Source organism: Gigantopelta aegis, chromosome 15, assembly GCF_016097555.1.
Source record: "Gigantopelta aegis isolate Gae_Host chromosome 15, Gae_host_genome, whole genome shotgun sequence".
In the NCBI taxonomy this organism is placed as follows: domain Eukaryota; kingdom Metazoa; phylum Mollusca; class Gastropoda; order Neomphalida; family Peltospiridae; genus Gigantopelta; species Gigantopelta aegis.
This window is the reverse complement of record NC_054713.1, coordinates 17,110,069-17,120,686: the sequence shown is the minus strand read 5'-3', so window position 1 is coordinate 17,120,686 and position 10,618 is coordinate 17,110,069.

The window sequence follows — 10,618 nt, the reverse complement described above, 5'->3', positions numbered from 1 at the left end:
GATGTAGATGTGAACACAAATGCATGTATCGTGTGTATTCCCTGCGTGGGCGAATTCTGGGGAAACAAATTTCAGTCCTTGACCCAAATATTGTGGGAAAAAGTGGAAACATTTGTCTTGGGGCCGAATTCCCCCAAAATAAGTTTTAGACGAACGGTGAGACATAAGTGCTCGAATAAACACATTTAAAAAAAATAACGAACGGGTAGAACTCACACAGGGTTCCGTGCACCCTTTGGCATGGGAACCCATTCGGAAGTCAGTATATATGAGGTTAAATCCTCAATACAAGTCTGCACTACAGCGGTGAAAACATTGATATTTGTGTTCTGAGATCCATATCCAACAACTCCTCCAAATAGAAGATGTAGATGTGAACACAAATGCATGTATTGCATATATTCCCTGCGTGGACGAATTCAGGGAACATTATCTTGTATTTCCATTTCCACAAAAAGCCAAAACCATGTTTTCAGCACTACCTTATTCTGTTTCTCTAGAATTTTGTAGTACCACCCATAGCTGACAGACATAACGCGTTAGCTTACAACACTGGATTGTGGTGGGCTGTAAACTGTCTGACAAGATTGAATCCTGGGTGCCAGACCGCATGACAGGGTAATGACACATGCTAGCTCTAAGTGTTTACATCCAGCGATGGTGTTTTATTTAAACTATCTCTGGCTGGATGTTTTGGCTTACAAAGAAATCGCAGGTAGCTAGAATTAATTGTTTACGCTACACGATGACCAGTCCGTTGGTGATAATCTGAGATGGACTGCAGACAATGGGGGGTGGGGGTGGGGGGGGGGCTGAAAGTGTTTAGTTCTTAGACATCTGGAATGTGGTAAAATGTGTGTGTTGTTAACTAGTTGCTGAATAAATGTCGGTTATGTAAATAGTTTAATTAGAAGTGATTGCAGAGTTCATTTATCTCTACAGAAGAAACACGCAGTTGGGAAAATATTAACTGAACAGAGACATAGAGAAACTAGTTAAAAAGAAAAGTTATTTTCCCTTATTTTAGTTTGAATAGTTACTATGTGTATTAGAGAAAAAATAATATAACTAAATTAATTTGCCGGGGGCAGGATGTAGCCCAGTAGTAAGGTGCTGGCCTGATGTGCAGTCAGTCTAGGATCGATCCCTGTTAGTGGAATCATTGGACTATTTCTCATTCCAGCCAGTGCTTCATAACTGGTGTTACAGACCATGCTATGTACTATCCTGCCTGTGGGACGATGCATGTATTAAAGATCCCTTGGTGCTAATAAAAAAAAAATAGTTGCCCATAGTTTCCTCTCTAAAATATATTTGTGGTCATTAACCACATGTCTGACACCACATACCTGTAGTTGTGTTATTAAATATAAAATTGTTTTCTTTCTTTCTTTGTTTCTTTTTTTAAACATGGCTCCCATACACAACAACCTTAGTTAAAAATTATGAACTAGCTATGTCTGTATTGCACATATGGTGCCGTGACCCTTTTGACATGAGAACCCATTCGAAAGTCAGTATATATGAGGTTAAAACCTCAATACAAGTCCGCACTATAGCGGTGAAAAGATTGATATTTGTGTTCTGACATCCATATGCAACAACTCCTCCAAATAGAAGATATAGATGTGAACACAAATGCATGTATCGTATGAATTCTCTGCGTGGGCGAATTCTGGGAACAGTTCTTTCAGTCCTTGACCCAAATATTTGGCGAAAAAGTGGAAACATATATGCTGGGGCCGAATTCTCCCAAAATAAGTTTTAGACGAACGGTGAGACATAAATGCTCGAATAAACACATTTAAAAAAACAAAACAAATGGGTACCACTCACACATGGTGCCGTGCACCCTTTTGACACGAGAACCCATTCGGTAGTCAGTATATATGAGGTTAAAACCTGAATACAAGTCTGCACTATAGCGGTGAAAACATTGATATTTGTGTTCTGACATCCATATCCAACAACTCCTCCAAATTGAAGTTGTAGATGTGAACAGAAATGCATGTATCGTGTGTATTCCTTGCGTGGGTGAATTCTGGGAAAAAAAAAGTTCAGTCCTTGACCCAAATATTGTGGGAAAAAGTGGAAACCTATATGTTGCGGCCGAATTCTCCCAAAATATGTTTTAGACGAACGGTGAGACATAAATGCTCCAATAAACACTTTAAAAAAAAATAACGAATGGGTACCACTCACACATGGTGCCGTGCACCCTTTTGACATGAGAACCCATTCGGAAGTCAGAATATATGAGGTTAAAACCTCAATACAAGTCCGCACTATAGCAGTGAAAACATTGATATTTGTGTTCTGATATCCATATCCAACAACTCCTCAAAATAAAAGGTATAGATGTGAATACAAATGCATGTATCTTGTGTATTCCCTGCGTTGGCGAATTATGGGAACATTTATTTTAGTCCTTGACCGAAATATTTTGTGATAAAGTGGAAAAATATGTCTTGGGGCCGAATTCTCACAAAATTAGTTTTAGACGAACGGTGGGCGATAAGTGGTCGAATAAACACAGTTTTTATTAACTAACAAATGGGTACCACTCACACAGGGTGCCATGCACCCTTTTGATATGAGAACCCATTCAGAAGTCAGTATATATGAGGTTAAAACCTCAATACAAGTCCGCAGTACAGCGGTGAAAACAATTATATTTGTGTTCTGACATCCATATCCAACAACTCCTCCAAATAGAAGATGTAGATGTGAACACAATGCATGTATCGTGTGTATTCCCTGCGTGGACGAATTCTGGGGACATTTCTTTTAGTCATTGACCCAAATATTTGGTGAAAAAGTGGAAACATATGTCTCGGGACTGAATTGTCCCAAAATTAGTTTTAGACGAATGGTGGGCGATAAGTGGTCGAATAAACACAGTTTTTATTGACTAACGAATGGGTATCACTCACACAGGGTGCCGTGCACCCTCTTGACATGAGAACCCTTCGGAAGTCAGTCTATATGAGGTTAAAACCTCAATACAAGTCCGCAGTACAGCGGTGAAAACAATGATATTTGTGTTCTGACATCCATATCCAACAACTCCTCCAAATAGAAGATGTAGATGTGAACACAATGCATGTATCGTGTGTAGTCCCTGCGTGGACGAATTCTGGGGACATTTCTTTTAGTCCTTGACCCAAATATTTGGTGAAAAAGTGGAAACATATGTCTTGGGACCGAATTCTACCAAAATACGTCTTAGACGAACAGTGGGAGATAAGTGGTCGAATAAACACAATTTTTATTAATTAACGAATGGGTACCACTCAGACAGGTTGCCGCGCACCCTCTTGACATGAGAACCCATTCGGAAGTCAGTCTATATGAGGTTAAAACCTCAATACAAGTCCGCAGTACAGCGGTGAAAACAATGATATTTTTGTTCTGACATCCATATCCAACAACTCCTCCAAATAGAAGATGTAGATGTGAACACAAATGTATGTATCGTGTGTATTCCCTGCGTGGACGAATTCTGGGGACATTTCTTTTAGTCCTTGCCCAAATATTTTGTGAAAAAGTGGAAAAATATGTCGTGTATGTTGATATTGGTTTTGCATAACCGACAAAATTGTTCGTTCCAAATGTTTTTGAATTGTTATTATTAGCTGACTTTTATCTTAGTTTGTTATTATTATTATTTTAATAAATATAATACAAATTAATATATAAAAGCTAGGGGCCTAGCTTGAGATTTTCAGGTGGTACGCAGACTTTTTCTGCGCTGGAATAAAACATACAGCATGTATACACGCATTTACATCATATATTTTATAATGATAAATAACTGTAATCTCACGTGGTACGCAGCTGTGTACCTGCGTATATGGAAGCTAGGCCCCTGAAAGCCAAATATTAAAGTGTGTTTAGGTAATAAATATTGTTGTTAGTTCCATACCTTCGTAGAGGCATTTTCCCATAAAAATTCTTCATGAAACGCTCCATGATGTTTCAATTTATCTAGCCAACGCAATAACAATTGACCCCTCCGTATGACGAGTTAACCACACGTGATGCAAGGTTAGACAAACTTTCAATAATGGCTGCCGATTCGTATGGGTCGATAGCAAAATCAACCGATCTGCCGAATAAATCTTCGCCTTAATGTATTTAGAAATATCGTTCTTTAATTAAAAAGCCGACAAGAGGAGGCATTCAAGTGTTTCATTACAGGGTACATTTACGATGACAACGTGATTTAAATCGGTGAAACCAGTTTTACTTAGCACAAGAACCCGCAAGTGACGAACGTCGAGGGCAAGCAAAAGACGATTTAAAACATCCTACCGTATGCTAACTTTTGTCAGAACTGACAAATTAAAATGTCTTGTTTGTTTCGTTTTTCTTCTTCTTTTTCATCTTATTTTGTGTTGTTGTTGTTCGACTTTTATATTTATAGAATCCCGATATGCCGAGGAACAAGTGTATAGAAGGCGCGGCGACGACCCGGCCCCCGACTTGTTTAAAACCGTGACGTCTTTATTTTCGGTCGGGTTGCGTCAAATGTTTTGTTTGTTTGGGTGTTTTTTTTAAAGGGGAGGGGGGGGGGGGGGGGGGGCGGGGCATGAGCAGTAACATTAAAATACACGGCGTGGGGGAATGCTATCAGTGTATTATAATTTTATGCACGAAAGGTTACAAAACTATAGCAGGATACAGTTGCATGTGCAAAAATTATGCAAGCAGTGATTTAGATTGTGGGATTGCGAAGTTTATGTGAGTGTATTCTTACATAACTGCACTGCTTGAACCAACCGATATACGGCACTTGCACTATTTATGAAACCAAAGCCATACACGATTTTTTTTTTTTTAAATCACAACTGGCATAGCCAGAGGGTGAGTTGGTGGGGACCACATCTTTGGGCACCCAGTTATGTATACTAACATATTGGCCCATCTTCGTTCTGACAAGACATATTAGGGCTGTTTACGTCTGGGTGCCCCAAACCCTTTATAAAATCAGGCTGTCTAGCACACCCTTTTGAAAAAGTTGGACACAATTAGGAATGAAAATATAGAAAATGTTGGACAAAAGTAGGAAAACATAGAACAAAAGTAGGACAGAAACAGTACGTAGCGACATTATTCATGCTCATATTGAGAAAACAAATTTTTTTTGTGGTGCTCACTTTGTATATGTATTTTGTGTTCTATCAAAAATAATGTGAATCTTATGTAACGGTCACGTTATACAGTTATTTCAAATTACTGTACACTATATTAATCAATATACATAATATTATTTACATGCATAGGAATGCTGTTGCACAGTAAAACAGAGTTAACATGATTAATTTAAGTTTTCTATAATGTATTATAGATTCTGAAGTCATACATACACATTGTACATTATAATCATGTTAATCATTGGAAAATATGTTGGCTTTGAGGGTGTCATTTTAATATGTTGAGATTATATGGTGCCACAATTTGGGAGATATATCTTGCTGCCAAGAAAAATTAAAATTATTCCCATAATTGATGACTTTTATAACACAAGGAATATGCACACTTTAACAGCAATTCGTGGCATTTTTAAAACAAAAAAGTAAAAAAAACTAAGTATTCTGAAGAAAAAGTAGGAAAAATAGAACAAAGACCAAAAAGTACGAAAAAGTAGAATCGTTGGACAGCCTGTAAAATATTTGCCAATTAAGCCAGTACAACCCAGTGTTTAAATACATTATAAACTCATGTGTTGCGGCAACAACTGTTGGGAATCAAACTTGAAGCTTCTGGCCCCCACAACCCAATCTCACCGCCCCCCCCCCATTAGTTATCCTACTGTCACACAAAATGTACTCACAAAGTTTTTTCTGTTCTAGAGGCATAGGCAGATAAAAAAAAAATAGTAATAAATATTATAAGACAATCCATGACTACAGAACAATAATAATACAAAATAAAAATTTAATTTAAAAAATGTATATATTAAAAAAAAAGAGGCAAAATTATATATATATATATATATATATATATATATATATATATATATATATATATAGAGAGAGAGAGAGAGAGAGAGAGAGAGAGAGAGATATAACATGAAACTAAACCACAGATTGCAGTTCACATAATTTGTTTAATATTTATTATGAGAATACTTCCTAACATTTTTTTTTTTTTCTCAAAGAGAGGGTCTTTACATATTAATCCCCATGCAGTCTGGTACAGGTAAATATATTTATTAAAAAATGTATCTTTCTGTGGCATCTATCTCCAAATCCTCGAAATTTGTACAGTCAACTGAGCAATTAAGGATTACCATTTGATGGGTGGTGTCAAACTGAATCCCAAGTCTTGGAAGTCTGAATTACTCATTAGCAGCAATATGTCAAACACAAAAAACTATAAAATATTGTATTAAATGAAATTGTTGAAAGTGTTTCATTTTCAGCAGCAATTTCACCCCCTGCCCCAGTTTTTCTTTCACATATCAGTTGAAACTGTTCTATTATTTCTATCATTCTTTTCTCAATATCAAGATGCGATGTAATTTGTTTAATAGTTTGTCTTCAGAATCTCATTTTGGACATCTAATCAATGACTCCACATCCATTGGTCCAGTTGCTGAAATATATAAAAACAAACATGTTAAGTATTTCACATCCATGTGAAGAAGTACATTAGTCTGTAACTTAATTACATATTGTTGTATTAATTTAAAGTTTAATTTAATTTTAGGAAAAAAATTTTTTAACAGGAAATAAAATCAGTGTGACTAAAAGAATAAAATTAAAAAGTATAGCAGTAAATTAAGAAAAGTAGTAAACAATGTACTTAACTTCGATGATGTTATTTGATTTCTATTAGAAAGTTGCACAAAGCTACATATATGATGAAATGTGGAAGAAGAAAAATGCCTATGCTTTGCTCAAATTTGGGTTATAAAATAATGATGAAAAACAAAACTACTGTCTCCAAAAGAAAATCATATTTAGGGTAGGTAATAAAAAAAACAAAAAAAAACATAAGTGCCTCATCTAGGTGGTTATGGGTTTGAAATGTTTTGAAATTAGATTTGGGACATTGCATTTCAAGCACATGACCATTTATAAACAGCAGTTCTTTTACTATCATTTATCTAAACAATAATAAATATATCTATTAATTTCCAAGATTTTAGGGTACATAAGTTTAACCTCAGTACCCTCTGGCAAAAACCATTATCTCGCCTTCATGTAAAATTCTTTAATCTCATTGGATGTTTGCCGTTGGACAAATCCCTTATCCCCCTGTGGGCGGAGCCAAATTCTCTTATACCCCGTCTGTAATTTCCAACAGTTTCCAGCCGCCCCAGTTAATGCTAAAGCAATAATTAGATTATAAATAACATTGATAATCAATCAAGTATACACAATTAATTTTATTTTTACTATAAAATACACTATTTCAATACTTTTAAAAGCTGCAATGTTGAACTCGGCCACCTAATTACGGTCGTGGTGTTATTGTATTAATGCGCGATTAGCAACAGTAGTTTTTTTTTTTTTTTTTTTTTTTTTTATAATTTTTTTTTTACTACATACATTCCTGATAAAATAAGAGTGTTTTTTAAAATGTTTTATTAATATCTGTTTCAGACAATTTCGTATTAAAACATTTGAAGTTAAAAACTCGTTTATCGATGGAACTATTTTTCGTCACTGGCAAGTGGTTTCGTTCGCGTCCGCGTGGTACGGCTCCGTTAATAAATTGTTAACCATTATTGTCTGGCGTTATTTTGATTATTTGGCTATATGGTTTAACATGTCGGCAAGATAAATTCGTTGTAGAAGCATCTCTCGGGGTATATGGCTTTTTATGTACCCTCTGTGTGTTCTTTTACCACCTCGCCTTCGGCTCGGGGTAAAAGAACACTCAGAGGGTACATAAACAGCCATATACCCCTCGTGATGCTTCTACAACTTATATTAAGTTGAAAATTCTAAGAATAACAATAAAGGAATAATAAAAAATCTTACTAGTATTTATTATAAATTACCCAAGATTGATAATTGATCTGCTGTTAGGTGAGACATTGTTTTAATATATATTATGGTAAAATTGGGTTGTTTTAATTGAGGGGTGAGGTGGAGGGGGACTAATGGATAAGTTAAAGTTTGTTTTGTTTAAAAACACCAATAGAGCACATTGAATTATTAATCATCAGCTATTGGATGTCAAACATTGTGTACTTTTAACATGTATAGTCTAGAGTGCAAACCTGCTACATTAGTAAGTAGCCAGGTATCTTTTATATATATATATATATATATATATATATATATACACACCACCCAACAGACAGAATAGCACATACCACAGCCTTTGATATACTAGTTGTGATGCACTGGCTTAACTCGAATCAAACCGAGAAACCGTAACCAGCAGATCTGTTCCGATTGCAAAAAAAAAATTTGCTTCAAAAATTTCAGGGTCCCAACATAAAATTGACCTAATTTATAACTTTCCAGACAATACTTCCTTATCGCCCTAAAGCTCACAACCATATAGGTTACTCCCTCACCCACCCCCGTCACACACACACACACACACACACACACACACACACACACACACACTCACGCCGACACAATGCAAACAAAAAGAAAAGGAAAAAAAGCTAAGACTTCCAAACGTTCCAGCATGCTTGTTAATACTATCACTAACCCTAACTTAGGCCTGAATTAACTGAATGCTGGAACGATCGGAAGTCTTGCCAAAACCTTTATTTTGGCCATTCGACTTCGTCTGACTGTGTGCAGTTTAACGACGGATTCTTAATTCTTAACGACAATATATACATCGATGACTGATTAAATGAGTCAATAAATTCAATTACATTGGAGGAAAAGTGATTTTTAAACTCTTACCTTCGTGGAATTTATATATCAGTTGAATTATTATGGATTTCGGCAAAAAATCACTTTCACCATGTGACGTTTTCGCAGGAAAACACTGATTTTACGTCAATCCTAGGCTCCGCATAGTTGTCATCGCTGTTAACACATGTCAGCAGAAGTATATGTTTACTATGATTATAATTCAGTTGGAGGAGACAATTATTTTAACTAATTTTAATGCTAACAATACAAAAACGTTACACATCGAAAAAAGTATGTTGTCTAACCTAATGGCGTCCAACCAAAGTTGGGCCCGCGGTTTTTGAATCGCGAAACATGATTGGTCCAGCGCGGTTGTCAATCACGCCGTACGGAGGGGTCAATTGAATATCCAAGCAACTGATGACGTAACTAATTCCTGTCAAGCTACGTCGCTGTCACGTGGTTTTCAAAACGGTGGAATTGAGCTTAGGAGCGGGAAGGGTGTAACGAGGGTATTTACCTCACTAGCCCAGTCAATATATGGTTTGACCCGGAACAAACTAGAACAGAAATGTTTTGTGTGTGTGTGGGGGGGGGGGGGGGGGGGGGGGTGTTCATATATCAAAGCACTGTTTTGTTAACTGAAATCATATTTTACTTAGATGGTATTGTTTATATTATCCATTTCCGCACATTCAAAGTGTTTTTGGACAACCTGGTGTTTTTAATATCACAAAATGCATTTCTCATGTTTTTAAATACGCATGTGCGTCTGAGAAGTAACAGTTATGGAGTCGAGTTTTGGCCTATTTTTAGAGGGTAACAGACTCATGTTTCGCTCAGTTGTAACTTTATCCAAATGTGTTACAGGTTTGTAGACTAACTAAACTTATATGTCCCTTTAATGGGAATATAAACAAAGGTAAAACATTTTGGATCGGGGTGGGGGTGGGGCAGAAATGCGTGTTTCTAACCAAAATTGACATATTTTGAATAAAATCCCAAAATTTCTCATAGCCTATATTTCTCATTTATGACATTCATTTCTTTTTATAAAATATCAACCACTGGTGTAGGAAGCGGGGAAAGGTAGGGGGGTGGGGGGATAATTTTGTTTTATAATATTGTAAAAGTGTGTAAATATAAAAATGTGCCTGTGACGGTACATGCGCTTAATTTCGTTTCGCCTGTGGCGTTATTAATTGTTTTAGAAGGCCGTGTGCAGTTCATTGCACTTAGCCAGGTGGGCAACTTGTTACGTAATACTTCTGCGCGACAGTCCTCGATCGGTACGCCTATTACACACCCAAAGCAGGTGTGGAGGCCATGTGGCTAGTAGTTACGTAATATCTCCGGTAGTGCTGTTTATGGCCAGGGGATTGGTCGCGGATTGACGACAGCCAGACTGACGATCAGAGAGAAATATACCGACTCTGGTAGAGGTGGAATATCAGATGATAAGATTCGGTGCCGCGATTTACCCCCAGGCGATATTTCGATTTATAATAAATAGCTAGTGTTTTAGAGTTATGAGGAGAACGAAAAAGGACGGCTCCCAGGGAACGTAGTCCGTTGGACTTTGGTAAATATTTTTATTTCTGCTCTGTTGTATAACCTTGATGTGATTGATGTGACTTTAAATATTTTAATACTGTATTATACCAATATTCTTTAGACAGTGTCTTCGGTCATCTGACGAAGTAAATCGTAAACTTTTTGTTCTAACATTATACGAGTATTTGGTAATATAAAGCTTAGCCAGTCATCCTAGAAGACCCTAG